Source organism: Myotis lucifugus, unplaced genomic scaffold (genome assembly GCF_000147115.1).
Source record: "Myotis lucifugus unplaced genomic scaffold, Myoluc2.0 scaffold_8, whole genome shotgun sequence".
NCBI classification, from domain to species: Eukaryota; Metazoa; Chordata; class Mammalia; order Chiroptera; family Vespertilionidae; genus Myotis; species Myotis lucifugus.
The window spans coordinates 5,555,208-5,570,956 of NW_005871056.1; the positions used below are offsets into that span (position 1 = coordinate 5,555,208).

Sequence of the window (15,749 nt, forward strand, 5' to 3'; positions counted from 1 at the left end):
AAAATTAGGCTTGAGGAAAAAGAGCTCCTAATCTGAAACATGAAGTGGAAATGGGGCACAGCAGTCTCACCCGCTTACCTTGGCTAAAAAGGATGGTGCTCATGTGTATACATATCTCACCCACAAATGTGCCTGCAGTCACTTCTTGTGGATGGCAGGGAACATACCCCCTTCTCAACCCTTTGGGACATTCACTCACTTAATATCACCCAGGGATAGCTCCAACCTTCCTCCCAGCTCTTAAGTATAAAAAAAAAATGGGTTACCCCCTAATAGGCCAATGTCTGAACCTCTTGTGGAAATGGAGTGATGCTCTGTGAAACTTCTCTGAATTGCTGAGTTGAGGATCTAAGATTAGATTGATCAGGAGTTGGAGCCGTAGGTATAAGACTGTCACCCTCTGAGGAGCCATGGAATTACTAGTGATATTTTCCATTTTTAAACGTTGATAGTGACTCAATAATTGAAGTGAATAATCAACTGAAACATAAATGCAACTTAGCAGGAAGTAATTAGAAATTTGAAACATATTCAACTGGAGGAGTTTTAAGATTAGCATTTATTCAGTCAGAATAATTGCGCTAAATAAGACTATACTATTCATTTACCAAGTGTGAAATGTCTCCCCTTTCTACACACACACACACACACACACACACACATGCACACATTTTATTTTATCACAGTTGGGTCTTGCAGAAAAAAACATGAAGGAACTGATAGTTTTCAAAGACTCCAAAAGGTATTAATTTATCCAATAAATAGATATTTGAATTTTATTTTGTGTGTGGTTCTCTTCAAAACTGTAAAGGGCCAGGTAGGGGGAAATGCTTAAGAAATGGTTCTTGCCTTTCAGAACTTTTCAGTTAAATTGGGAAGAGAAGACAAACTTGAAAGATGTTATGAAAATATTTGAGTTATGTAATAGTCAAAGACAATAAGCAGAACCAGTGATACGTCATTAGAGCCTAGAAGTGACACAGAACTGCGACTTAAAAAGGGAAAGAGATCCTTGGTAGCTACATTTTACCCAGTCATTCCTTTCCTCCGCATTTGTGTCCCATGTGTAAAGAAGGAGCCTTTGAGCTTGGTCTGCTGCCCACTCCCAGTCACATTCATCCATTGTTGTAGATTAAGTAAGTAGGAGTAAGCATCTGAAGGCAGAGGGATGGTGATTTCAGACTCTTTGGTTTGTAATTAATTTCCAGGGGCTTTTAAATAACTGATTTATGCAGATTGTGGTACTAAAACTAAGAAACTCTTTTGCATCTTTGCCTTCCCTTCTTCAGGCTCCCAAGGGCATTTGTGGGTCACCTTTGGTACTTGACAGTAATTTCAGGGAAGCAAGGCTTTGTTTAATACTTTCTCAAAGCCCAACTAAAACACTTTGGCCTATAATCCTTCCCCAAGCTCTAGTCAAAATAAGGTCTTATGTATCTTCCTGTTGCTCTTTATTCATATCTCTTATGACCACATATTTGGTTATTCATATGTACATCTGTCTCCTCCATTGGATTTTAAGATCCTTAGGGACAGATTCCATATAGTGATTCTTTTTTTACACTTGGAAGCTAGAAGGAGTAGACACTCAGTGCTACATGGTGGTTCAGAAAGGTCTATACAGAGAAAACCCAGTACAGTTCAGTATTGTCATTGACAGCGAAGTACTGTCTTCTCTATACATAATATGTAAATATTTTCTCAAATTTTGTAAAAGTGCTAGGACCTAATGGTTATGAGAATGTATGTTTTTTATCCAGGCCAACTTTAAGTGAGGTTTCATCATACATGAAATAACTCACCATGTTCCTCTTAGCTCCGTAAAGTTTCTCTGGGATCCTTAATCTGGGAGGCAGAGTGGTCTGGTGAAAAGGGCATGGGTGACTTGGGTGGCTTCTCTGCGTTGCCCTGCACCCGTTTCCTCACCTGTAAAGTGGCGATGGTGGCGGTTCTCTGGCATATGGTTGGCACAAGTGGTTAGGCTTTGTCACTGCTCATGCCTTCATCCATCTCCTCATCATTTCTCACCTGGATGTTTCACTGGAAGATGATTATGCTGGTCTATCAGGCCGTTCTCCACACTGGTGTTTGTGGGGCATAGATATACCATCACTTTCCTGTAGTTCAGTACTTCTTTACCACCTCCAGAATAAAAGTCAAATTTCTTAGCATCGTACTGGGGGCTCTGACTCCTGTTTCATGCTTCAGCACTGTATCTTTCTGCTCTCATGTTGGTCAATTCCTCCAGAAGCCAATACCAACATGGAATACAGTACAGTGTTGATGGAAAACAATCCACATGTAAGTGGACCTGTGCCGTTCCAGGGTCAGCTGTACCTCTTACCAGTGTTACAGTGTGAAAAGTGAGGCAGAGAGAGGTTAAATAACTGGATCAAGGTCGGAGAGCCAGTGGTGCTGGGATTTGAACCCGGGCAGTCTAGCCCTGGGCCCGTGCTCTCAACCACCAGGCTGTTTGCCTCTCACAGGCTTTTCCTGGGAAGGCCTCTTCTGATGCCCTGCCCCACCCCTCAGCCCGGCGGCTGTTTCCTCTGTGAGGCCTTCATACCCTGGACGTGCCTCTGTGATGGCACATGTGAGGGCACTGGAGCCTCTTACACTTGTGGAGAGCTCAGTGAGTCTGTTGAATGACTGGATCCAGACAGAGGAGAGAGTCGTTGATGTGTGCCACATGGACTGTTAAGCTGGAGCAGGCCCGTAGGTGAGTAATTTTGTTCCTTTTTTGATGTTTTCTCCCTTATCCAACCTTCAGAGGTTATTTACCTTCTCCTGGCTTGAAAAGAACCCTGCTGTCCCCAGACTTATGCAATTATGAGACAGGACTAATAAGGAACGTCTTTGAAAGAAGTGTGTTCCATAGTTCTTTGTTTTCTTTGTTTTGTTTAATTCTCCTTGTCACATTCATTGGCCAATTTGTATTTCTTTTCAATGTCCCTGAAGTAATGTTTTATTTTTAGATAGCTCTAACCCACAGGGCACTTCAAAGTCAGTATTTCTGGGTTTGTTATAAAGGAATATGTAATTTTTAAAAATTACACATCTGCACTTTGCCAAGGGACTTTCAAAGGGATAGGACAGAAGGGTTTTTTTTTCACCTTGACTCTATTGCTTTCCCTTCTCTCCTACCATAGGGGCTATTCCTGAGGTAATGTTAAAGGGGGCATATAGTAATTAATTCTGAAAACTTCATATTCCTTTTGTGAAGCAGAGAAAGGGCATCCAGGGGGTTGTTCTTCAGCCAGGAAGCTTTCGGTCAACTGCGCAGAGCATACCCCGGTATCATGGAGGATAAGAGTTTATTTTCAACCATTAGATTTAAAAAAAATTTTTATAGATTAAAAAATTTCTTAGGGATTTTCATCTGATAAAAACTAAAGAGAACAGTGTCATGAACCACATGAACGCCTCATCTTTTGTCTACATTCTTCCAACCTTCTAACCAGATTTGCCTACGCGAGTCATGAATGCTAGGCTCTCTGGTCAACTGGTTTTTCTTCCAACGCTTAGTTTCCCTTTGGTTAGACTCCTTTTACTCTCACTGAAAAAATCAGTCTGTTAGACGTATTCCAGCCACTCTTCCCATTTCTCCCCACTCCAGAGAGGAATGCCTTACATCATAATTTGGATCAGGAAGCTGTGAGGTTATCTCATCCTAAAATGGTATAGACACCAGGAGCTATCAAAAGACACAGTGTCATAGGAAAACAAGGGCAGCAGATGGTGGCAATTCCTGCCAGAATGATGAAGGCATCAGAGCTGGTCTTTGAAGCATTATTAGCTTTTGGAGGAGCTTTCGGATGGATGATGGAAGAAACAATAATTGCAGTTTTTATTACTATGACAATAATAGTCAACATTTTAGGCATGCTTACTATGTGCCGGGCACTGTTCCAAGCACTTTTACATATATTATTTCATTACTTCTCACAGCAACCAAGTTAAGTGCAGGAATTATTAACAAATCCATTTTACCGATGAGAAGCCTGAGGCCCAGGGGAGTTAATTCACCCAAGGACACACTGCACAGGGAGGTAGACATTCAGACACTCATGGGATCATAGAGTGGGAGTGAAGGTCTTGGAGCCCAACTCCTTTGTTAAAGAAGCCATCGAGCAAGGGGTCAAGGGGCTTTCCCGGGATGCACAGCTAGTGGGTGGCGGGGCTGAGACCTGTTCCACAGCCTTGATGTGGGCCTGGTGTGTTTCAGTTCTATCAGCAGCTGTCTCCACTGCCAGGGCACTTCAGGAGGCCTCATGATATCAGTTCTCTACCTTTCAGCTTTTGTTATGATTGACATTTCTCTTACTATCACTTCCTTCCAGAAATATAGCTTGCTTGTGTGGTGTGTTTTTTTACTGAAATTACTAAACTTTGCAAAGATTTAGAGAATACAACTGTTCAAGACATGCAAAGTCAATGTAGACTTGAGGGAAGAGTCTCCCTAAATATAAAATGTTTTCATTCCTTTGTTGAATTTCCTCTACCTTATGGCTTCAAAAAGTGATTGATGCCTGAAGGATAATTCCTTTCTCTACCACCAAAGGCATTGCTCACTGTGGCGCTTATTCACTTTATTTTATGGTTTTAATGGAAAAGGCCATAAAAAGCAAAGGTTCAAAATGAAAGGAAACTGAAGCCCATCACTGGTTCTCAAATCAGAGGCTGCAGTAGAAGGTGGGAATATGGTTGAGTTTTAAGGCTTTCCCTCTTCCCTTTTTATTTTTAATGTATGTTGACTATATACTCATGAGTTTTTATGTATTTTCTATTTTACAGTCAACTATAGTAATAACTTTTTGACCAAGTTTGGCCACTGGAAACCTCTTTAATCTGGTTCCTGTGTCTTTTTTGCCATAACTCTATTAATCTTTGAGTCTTTTCTTGTGATCATACAATGTCCCAATAAGAAGTTACATGTTATATTTTGCGGGGGTAAAATTTTAACTTTGTTGTGGAAGAACAGGAGTGGTTTAGATTATGTGGAATTTAGAACTCCTTGAAAGATTTTGATGGCCATTAGTTAGATCAATGTACCATTTGTGATAAAAAATAAATGTATGTCAGCCTTCATGAGCAATATCTTTACAGTGGACCCTTATTTTGGAAATGGAATTTATAAGTTTTCTAAATCAAGGGTTTCTATTTTTTACTAATTTTATGTTTTCTTTTTTTTAATTCTTTCATTAATTTATTTTTTTAAAATATATTTTTATTGATTTCAGAGTGGAAGGGAGAGGGAGAGAGAGATAGAAACATCAGTGATGAGAGAGAATCATTGATTGGCTGCCTCCTGCACACACACCCCCTGGGGATTGAGCCCACAACCCAGGCATGCCTGGGATCTAACCTGGGACCCTTCAGTCCGCAGTCTGACACTCTATCCACTGAGCCAGACCAGCTAGGGCCCGTTCATTTCTCTCTTTGCTGAGCCACATTTTTAAAACAGAGAAAGAGAGAAGAAAGAATAGAAAGACCACACTGATAATGGCTTTCTAAGGCAATGTCACATGAAAAGAAATAGAAAGAATTCTTGGATAGTGATCCTGTCCAGAGAGTGGTGAAAAGCATGGCGTGCCCAAATATTTGCTGTCCTTCGTGTCCTTCTCTGTTCCCTGTATTTAAGGTTCTCCCTGTTCCCTTGAGCCCCTTCTGCCCTCTCCAGCATTGGCTAGAGTTTAAAAGCATCTTTCTTCAGAGCCAGATATGCTGAAGTCACATTTTCTCTCTCTTATTTAATCTCTGGAGCATTTGAGTTTTCTTTTTCCATCTGTAAAGTGAAGCAAAACCATCCTTTAAAGTTGGCGGTAAGGATTAAATGACAAATTTTACACCATATAAGTCCAGCAAAGGTCCAGTAGTTGTTGAATTCTTTCTACTTTGCATCATATTTACTTATACCTGCAGGATATGTATCTGCTTCATTTCTCTAAACAGTCTTATTGTTACATATAATACAACTATAAAAACTGCATAAATAATTATAGTTTAATGAACTATTGTAAGATGAGCATTCTTTTAAACATGTGAAGCAGGTCTCATCTTCCTCCTATGGACGAGGTACTGTCTTGTACTGACGGCCAGAGGTCAGACATGGGAAGGAGAGATGGCATTTCCTGTAGGTAAATTAAGTTCGCCCAAATCCAGCGAAGACATTGTTAGCAAAAGGGAGAGCTCTTTGACCGGGACTATAGGGTTTCGGCATTGCTGTGGATTAGCCACACAATCCCACATCCCACTTCCACAGCTATGGAAATACTGGCCTACTTTGCATTTTTAAAATCACAAAATGGCTTGGGGGAAAAGCAGATATTGAGAAATCCTTGTACTCACCCCAGAAATCTTAAACTCCCACTTGTAAAAGTAAATTCAGGATGTCGGGAATCCCTGAGGAGAAACATTGAACTTGAGGATCTTGGCTCTGCTCAACTTTCACTTAGTGCCAGTCACCAACAGTAGCCTACACTCCTACCTGCTTCACCCTGTCCTCCCTCTTCTCCGGGCTCCTCCCTCTTTATAGTCTTAGGCTGTGACTCTGCTGTGTATCTCCTTGGCCTGCTCCCAGATGAGGAAAGCTTCTGTCATTAAGACTGGTTGTGCCAGGCCCACACAGTGCACCCCCTTGCACTCTCCTTGGACTCCCTGGCATTGTGGTTAGCTTGTGTTAGCTTTGTCTCTCTAACAAGACTGCAGATATCTTGAGAGTAAGGCCAGCTTTCTTGACATCTGAGCACTTAGTGTTGTTATCCATCTACCACGTGTGGTGGTGGTCAGAGAAGAGCCTTGGGTTTGCCTAGCCTTCATTTAGCAGCTGAGGTCATTGCTAATTGTGTCATTAGAGTCAAGGTCCAACACTCTGATGCCTTTGAGAACTACAGTCACGTGCCACTTAACAATGGGAATATGTCCTGAGAACGCTGTTAGGTGATTTCATCCTTGTGCTTACACAAACCTACATGGCATAGCTTCCTACACACCTAGGCCATATGGTATAGCCCAGTGGTCGGCAAGCTCATTAGTCAACAGAGCCAAATATCAACAGTACAACGATTGAAATTTCTTTTGAGAGCCAAATTTTTAAACTTAAACTATATAGGTAGGTACATTGTTATTAACTTAATTAGGGTACTCCTAAGGCTTAGGAAGAGCCACACTCAAGGGGCCAAGAGCCGCATGTGGCTCGTGAGCCACAGTTTGCCGACCACGGGTATAGCCTATTGCTCTTAGGCTACAAACCTGTACAGCATGTTACTGTATAAAACAACATGAGGTTAAGTCAAGCGCAGGATATAATGATGCAATCACGAGCTGTGTTAAACACCAGATGTATAAGGCTGTTGCCGGGCATAACATGGCATACTGTTTTACAGCAAACTTTTTTTTTTGAATAGCAAAGCTTGAGCTACTGTATGTTTCCCTCTTAATTAATTCCAACTCATTTTTATGAATCCATGTTAGCAGTTAATCACATAAGAAATTTTGCATGATTCATGGTGCCAAGTGGTACATTTACACTTTGTTTGAATATTTGCATTGGGATAAATATTGACATTGACTGTTTTTTAAAGGACATTTCTGATTGATAATAGACATTTTAATAGGAGCTTACCAGATTGACATCAAGAATCATGAAGCTACGGTATTTAATGACAGCCCTTGACATTGCTATAGGATCAGTGAGGGAAGCTTGCTCTGACGTGAAGATTGGCTGTGCCGTGGCCACAAATGCCATGTGCAGCCATCTAATGTGTACAGCCTGGTCACCATCGTAATGATGTCAGTTGTCTAGTCAATTTGCCAGTTACTTTTCTATAATTTTAAATTATTATATTTTGAATTTTTATTTTAAAATATTTGTTTTTTGTTCTTTTAAAGAAAAATGCATTTTTGCATTTTTGCTGTAATTCATTGTGAATAGCTTTCTTTTGTTCACCTTAATCTGAATGTGCTTCATGTACAGCTATGGTGCTCTATGGTAAGATAAGTTTGGTGACAGTAATGTAAGTTGTCACTTCATATGTATAATGACTGAGTAGGCAGTGAACTTGACAAGTAAGGAGAGGAGAGAAGAGGTTCAGGAGCTGCAGGGAGGCTGGCTTAATGAATATCTGACTTCCCTAATCCCGGATTTGTATCAGACGGTGTGGTTCAGAGGTGCAAGCGAGCTCTCATTTCCTAGCTCTGAGGAAAAAATGCTAATGTCCTGGTTGGAAATCTTATTCATTCATAAGTTGACCTGCTGAAAATAGGTCTGACTATGTTGACTAGACTGAAAACAGGTTTGTTGGCTGGCTGTATTCCAACATTTGGTAAACATCCCAAGTTCAGTCATATTTCAGATTAGCATGTGTTCAATATGTAGAATTCTTGAACCCAACTACACAAAAATGAAAAGCTCAACTAATGGAATTGAAAGGCAAGTTCATACTCTGCCAACTTTACAGGTGAGCATAAGCACAGATTAAAATGAGACCAGCAAAGATGAAAAAACATGGGTAGGGTTCAAAGAAGATCTTACAGGCATGTTAGTAAAACTCTATAGAACTTGGGGCAAGGGCCTAATTACAAAAGGAAACATTTTTTAACCCAGAGAGATAATTGCTTTTAGAGCACATAGATTTTCACCCTGGAATCTGTAGTTGTTCCCAAGGAAAAAATAAAACAAAATAAAAAACTTTCCTAAAGTCCTTCATGCAAAACACCTGGAGCCAGGCAAAAGGTTGTCAATGAGCATTTCTGAACTCTCTAGCATCTCAAGGCAGTGATGTAATCCTCATTGCTTGATAAATATAACAGTTCTTCAGGATAATGTTCTCCCCCAACTTAATTTTAAAAGGAAATATCACATAGATACTGTTTTGTTGGGATCCAGTACATAGGGATTTGAGGTCCATGTATCATTGAATCCTTCCCATCTCAGCTGTGGGCAGAATGATTTTGGGACAAAGCCATCAGTATGCATCAATAAGTCATTTCCCACCATTATAAAGCTATTTTATACTTTACCAGATAAGCTTGAGAAGTTAAAGTACTACCATTTTCATATTGATTCTGTAAGAAATTCCAAAGTTTCATTGTAAGAATGAGACAAGGTGCCCTGGCCAATGTGGCTCAGTTGGTTGGAGTGTTGACCTGTATAACAACAGGTGGTGGGTTTGATTCCTTCCCTTCCTCCCTTCCTCCTCTCTCCCACCTTTTCCCCCCTCTCTCTCCCTCTCTCTTTCTGTCTCTCTAAAATCAATCTTAAAAAGTTTAAATAGATCTTAAAAACCATCATGGTATCATAAGAACATGAACGTGCTGTGCTTGTTTTGAGTCTCTCTGAAAATATGCATTACTTGGTACCACCTTCTATTGCTCAGTTCCAACTGGTCTGTTCCTGTCTAATAGAACACTGAGTCTATATAAAGTATGGTGACTTCAACAGTACTTTGAGTTTCAAAATTGCAAGGCATGTTTTGGGAGGAAACTGCAGCCTTTTCCTTTGGTACCAGACTGAGGCACTCCTCTCTGACAACTGTGAAATGGTAGGGAGGGCAGTCAGGAGGAAACAGTCCATCATTTCTAATTCTGTAGTCCTCACTGAAGCTATATTTTTATTATAATACATCCATTCATAGAAGCATCAAATGTTTAAAAGTGAAAAGGGGAATTACCCAGAAAGGAACAGCACAAAGCTGTGTAAGTATCTAACAGAGTTCACTTACAGATATCTGAAAAATTTACTCTGTCGTATCAGTAGGCCTGGGAGGAAAAAGATAATCTCACTTTTAATATTTTATATTTGTAGTCAAGGATTTGAAAGGTTAGAATGGAGTTTCACTTGAGGTAGGGAGCTGGGACTGTCACTGTATTCTTGATGAGGGCATAAAATCTTCCCCTGCTTGGCAAGAAAGCTTGCTCCTCAACCCTGGGTGGGCAAAGTTTGGAGGCAGGAGACCTGAGACTGGTTCTCCGTCTTTATTATGTGTATTAGCTTGGCCAAGTCACTTTACTTCTATGCATATAGAGTCAGATCAGATGTCCAAGACACTTGGCAACATTCTCTAATTCCATGATTGGTAAACATTGTTTCTGCTCAACTCTGCTCCGAGTGGCCTGGAATTATGTGAAATTAATATGACTTACTGGGTGGAGGAAACTTAATTCTGATAGAGCCAGACATTTCCCAGAACAGATGGATAGAAGGCCCAATGCAACTTACTCCAGAAGTTTTTTTGTCTTTTCTGGCATTTCCTGTTTACTGAAATGTGACCGTGATAGAGATGCTGTCAATTCATTGAAAACTCAAGTGTGGATGGTTGTGACTCCGTTTATGCTGGTTCCTTTTTATGCTGCTGAGAAGTCAATTCTTGGCCATCCATGAACCTGTCATTTGCATTTATAATAAGTGATAACAGTGAGGGGAGTTGATGCGTGAAACAGGTGCCTGAGTAGCTAAGAAGGTTTTAGAAGCTTGAGTTGTATCATAGACCAGCTATTGTGTAGATGGCAAATATTGTAGCCCAGGTTTTCAGTTCAGTCCTTGTTTCCAGCAGAAACTTCTCTGATGATGTGAAAATATGCAGGTCTGTGTTTCTTAACCCTCTCATAACCCATGCCCCTCCTGATTAACCCTCAGAATCAATCATTCGCTCTTCCTCCGCCAACCTTTTGCATACACACACACACACACACACACACACTGCTTGCCAAGTTGATAACCCTTGGTACAAATAGAAATAATACTATAGATTCATTCATTTCAGAGCATCTCAGTTATAGTTTTGGAGCAATCGCTCATTAGCTCTGTGACCTTGGATAACTTATCAAACCCCTCTGTAAAAGGAGGGCTTTGGCTAGAGAACCTCCACCAGACCCACACAATTATACTTTCCTCTGCCATCTCTCCCACATGGCATGTTTATGTGCCAGCCATCCTTCAACACTCAGGTGAAATGCCTTCTCTTTGAAGCTGTATTGATCCCCCCATGTAGCATTACTCTCTCCTGTCTACTAACTTCCATAGTACATATCTCATTTTTTAAATTAGTGGTATTTATTTCTGCTTCGTAGATATAAATATTATTTTTCTTCTACTGGATTGTAGTCCCTTGAGGGCAGAATTTCTATTCCAATTCCTGGTATAGCTGAGGGTCCAGGGTTCATGTCCCTGTTCGGGCGCCAATTGTTGGGGTCCAACCCCAACGGGTCCAGGGATCCCCAAAGGTGTGGACGGAGTCGGCGAAGAATGAATGACATGGAAACTGGGTTCAGTTCATCAGCATAGCGAGGTTCTCCCTCCAGAATCTCCAGCGAAGTTCTGGTCAGGATCTCCAACCAAGTTCTGGTGCCATGTTCTCTTGCTAGGTTCTCCAGCCAGGTTCTCCATGTTCTCCAGCCAGGTTCAGTCACCAGGTTCTTTTGCCATGTTCTGTCTAGGTTCTCCAGTGAAGTTCTGTAGCCAGGTTCTGTCCAGGATCTTTTGCCATGTTCTCTGGCTAGGTTCTGGTTAGGAGCTGATGAGGATCTGATGAGGATGTGATGAGGATCTGATGAGGATCTGATGAGGATCTGATGAGGAGCTGATGTTTATTGTCTTGTTACATCCGTATTTATACCAGCCGATTTTAATCCTGTCAATTTCTATTACAAAGGTTAGGGCGTTTCTTATCTCCATTCCAGGGAGTAAAGATTATGTAGCTTAACTACCCGCCTGGCACTTAATTAAGGGGTTGTATCCCCTCCCTAACTTCAGGGAAAGATCCCCACCTGGGGAAACAACCTTTCTCAGAGAGGTGACCTCGGTTAAAACACATAGCGCCAAGAAGGTAAGCAAACATATTAAGAACAGTATGCCATATATGCCAGGTCCCTTGAAACAGCAAGGATGGACCGGCTCCCGGCAAATATGAATGAATAAATGAATGAATGAATGAGTGAACGAACTAAGGAGGGAGAATGTTTTTTAAAAAAATATATTTCTTTATTGATTTCAAAGAGGAAGGGAGAACGAGAGAGAGATAGAAACATCAATGATGAGAGAGAATCATTGATCAGCTGCCTCCTACACACCCCCTACTGGGGATGGAGCCTGCAACCCAGGCATATGCCCTTGGCCGGAATCGAACCTGGGACCCCTCAGTCTGCAGGCTGATGCTCTATCCACTTAGCCAAGCCAGCTAGGGCAGGGAGAATGTTAATGAGTGAATTAATTCATCACTGCATCCCCATTTGGTACTATACTGTTCAATAGTAGACCCTCACCAAATGTTAATAAATGAATAATTCTGATTTTCCCATTATTCCCTTAGGCCAGTGGTCGGCAAACTGCAGCTGGTGAGCCACATGCAGCTCTTTGGCCCCTTGAGTGTGGCTCTTCCACAAAATACCATGTGCGGGCGCGCATGTACAGTGCGATTGAAACTTCGTGGCCCATGCGCAGAAGTTGGTATTTTGTGGAAGAGCCACACTCAAGGGGCCAAAGAGCCGCATGTGGCTCACGAGCCGCAGTTTGCCGATCACTGCCTTAGGCCCTTTATAGATAATTTCTGATTAATTAATGAAGAGGTTTTTAATAGCTGATAGTCTGATGTGTTGCTGCTCAGAAAGGAATTTATGTTTTAATAGTTGACTCTTTATTTTATTTTTTTAAATATATTTTATTGATTTTTTACAGAGAAGAAGGGAGAGGGATAGAGAGTTAGAAACATCGATGAGAGAGAAACATCGATCAGCTGCCTCCTGCACACTCCCCACTGGGGATGTGCCCGCAACCAGGGTACATGCCCTTGACTGGAATTGAACCTGGGACCCTTCAGTCCGCAGGCTGATGCTCTATCCACTGAGCCAAACCGGTCAGGGCTAATAGTAGACTCTTTAATGGTGTACATTTCAGATAATGGACTGGAAGTGGTTTATGGGATGTATGGGCTCATATAGTCAGGGACAGGAGGAGGTTCCATCTACTCTGCAGGTGACTGTCTTTCAACCTCTGTATTTGTATGTATTGCACTTTTAATTTGTTATGCAAACAAAAATTCTCCATAGAACACTTAATTGTGGCAAAGCTGACTGACAGCTGCTATTTTGTTCCCTTATAAATATTTCTTTCTTTTTTTTTGAGAATTGACATTTTTCAAAATGCGGTACACATCTTAATTTGTACATGAGAAAAGGAAGTGTTCAAATGGGTATGCATTTCAAGTTATTGCAGGTTATTTGTGAGAGAATTTCTATAGATAAAACATGTTTTAAATTTAACCAACAATAGCCTGTCAGTGTACTGAGAATCATGACAAAAAATTTTCTCTCTGGTCATGTTGCCTGTGACAAACTACTATGTTTAGGGCAAGATGTCAATACAGCATAAATCCCATGGCATTTGATTTTCTTCTAGAGATTAAAGCTGTTTTTCTTGGGATAAATGAAGCAGCAAAACACAAACTAGTTGATTTAAAAAAAAAAGGAAAAAAAAAGCACTTCTGTCATACTCCAATAATTTTCAGCACACATCAACCAACAGTAGTTTTGTCATTCCCAATTCATTTAAGAAGTGCTTCTCTGCACTGTTGCCTTGCATATGCCTGTAAAAGCTTGTTCTCTGTTAAGCCACTTGACTGACTACAGCCTGGTTGAGAGAATGTAGTTGATTGGTCCATTTATCAAGTGCAGTTTATTGGGCACTACCCTTCATCCAATGAGGAGTTGGTTGGCTTGATTGGTTCAGCCAGGAACAGTGTTATCCAGTATGCACTGCACTAGCAAGCTCTCCACATCAGCTGCGTCTATGCTTAACTCCTTGGAAATAAAAGGAATATGTATTCTTGTGTAAGGCTTAATTAATTTTATGAGCACCTGTGTTCTGGTGTTTCACAAAAGCTCTTCAGTGTGTTCCCTTATGAAAGGGTCATCCATGATGTTGCTGTGATTTGTTTTCAGAATCTTTTCAAATTCAGTGATGTCATTATTCTGACAGGCACTTAGTAAATTCGTCATTGCGAGAATTTCTGGATCAGTTTTGTATGGTTTGGCCTACTGTGAGTCAAATTGATTTGTTCCCCATTTTATTAGCATATTTCCTAAAACCAAATATTTTAAGCAAGTGGTTCATCTTGGACTTCCTGGTTCATCATAATCCTTGAAAGCTTCAAAAAAACCCAACAAACCACCATACAGTGTGTGCCTATCAAATTCACCTTCCCTCAAGTGCATATTGCCACCATGTTCTCTGATGACTCTTGTGATCAGTGGGTGAGGGACGACAGACTGGATGTGAAGTGACTGTTCATAGAGGGCTTTAAGTTTTTTATTATTTTTCTGTGTGTGTACATTTGAATTTCCAAAGCATATATTTCTAATAACTGTGCACCCTTCTTCAGGTCATCTTCTCCATCACAAGTCTGGCAGGATTGATGCAACTGGCATAAAATTTTTGAAGCTTTCCATATTCCTCCTGTTCTAAATACAATTTTCCAAGCTTTGTGTTTCTCTTAAACCACAGTCTATCATTCTTAGCATCTTTTAAAGCTTCCAGTGTTGTTCCATAGAATCCCTGTACTAAATCCATCTGTTTAGAAGTGGAAATATAATCAAGAATAGAATTAATGGATTTTTCAGAATAATTCCTTGTGACTGCACAAGGAATATCTATAAAAATAAAAGTATAATATGCTAATTAGACCGGACAGCCAAACGACCTTCCGGTCGAAGCCACAGCAGCGGGGGCCAAGGCAGAGGCGGTTAGGGGCGATCAGGCAGGCAGATGAGCAGTTAGGGGTGATCAGGCAGGCAGGCAAGAAGTTAGGGGCAATCAGGCAGGCAGGCAGAGTGGCTAGGGGTGATCAGGCAGGCAGAGTGGTTAGGGGCAATCAGGCAAGCAGATGAGCAGTTAGGGGCAATCATGCAGGCAGGCAGACTGGTTAGGGGTGATCAGGCAGGCAGGCAGAGGGATTAGGGGCAATCAGGCAGGCAGGCAGGCGAGCGGTTAGGAGCCAGCGGTCCCAGATTGCGAAAGGGATGTCCAACTGCCAGGATCGGTATCAGGCCTAAACTGGCAGTCGGACATCCCCCAAGGGGTCCCGGATTTCAAGAGGGTGCAGACCGGGCTGAGGGACCATTCCCCTCCCCCCATGGACGAATTTCGTGCACCAGGCCTCTAGTAGGTCAATAGTTGTTTATATCTATTCATCATTTCTGGAAAGTTTGTCAACTTGAAATTAATCTTAACCATATGTTTTAGTTCTTTAAATCCCATTCCCCCTTTTCACCTTCACATTCTTAAACCTTCTGGAAACTGCTTAATGCTGCTGTGGGTCATTTTCTTTTAATACTTTGGATTTACAGTACCGATTTTTCAAATCCACACTTGGCTCGGAGTTACTGTGTTCAGAGTATTCCAGGTCATAGTCCTCCTCCTCATCACACATGAAATCGTCTTCCATGTCAGACATCTTGGCCAGGAAGCGGGGAGGGGGAATTTTTTTTGATTCATCTGCAGTGTTTTTGCTTTTGCTATTTTGGTTGTCAATCTGTAAGCTACACTGAAGAAGGAAGACTGTCTGAGGTTTTTGCAAAGGAGATGTAGTTTACTTAACCTTTCCCACAGTATCTTCCTGGAGTACACGAAGCCATGTTCACTTACCTTTACTCTTAAGGATGCAGCGGGTGGCATCTTTCAATGCGACTAGGAGATGAGGGAGGCTCTTAGAATGTCTCCACTAGTGAACAGCACAGTCTTTATTATCTCCTTGGAT

The 15,749-nt window shown here is 41.3% G+C and overlaps 1 pseudogene; it reads right to left on the reverse strand.

Moving 5' to 3' along the window:
• Positions 1-13,600: 13,600 nt before the first annotated feature.
• LOC102427910 lies at positions 13,601-15,446 on the reverse strand (annotated as a pseudogene).
• Positions 15,447-15,749: the final 303 nt, after the last annotated feature.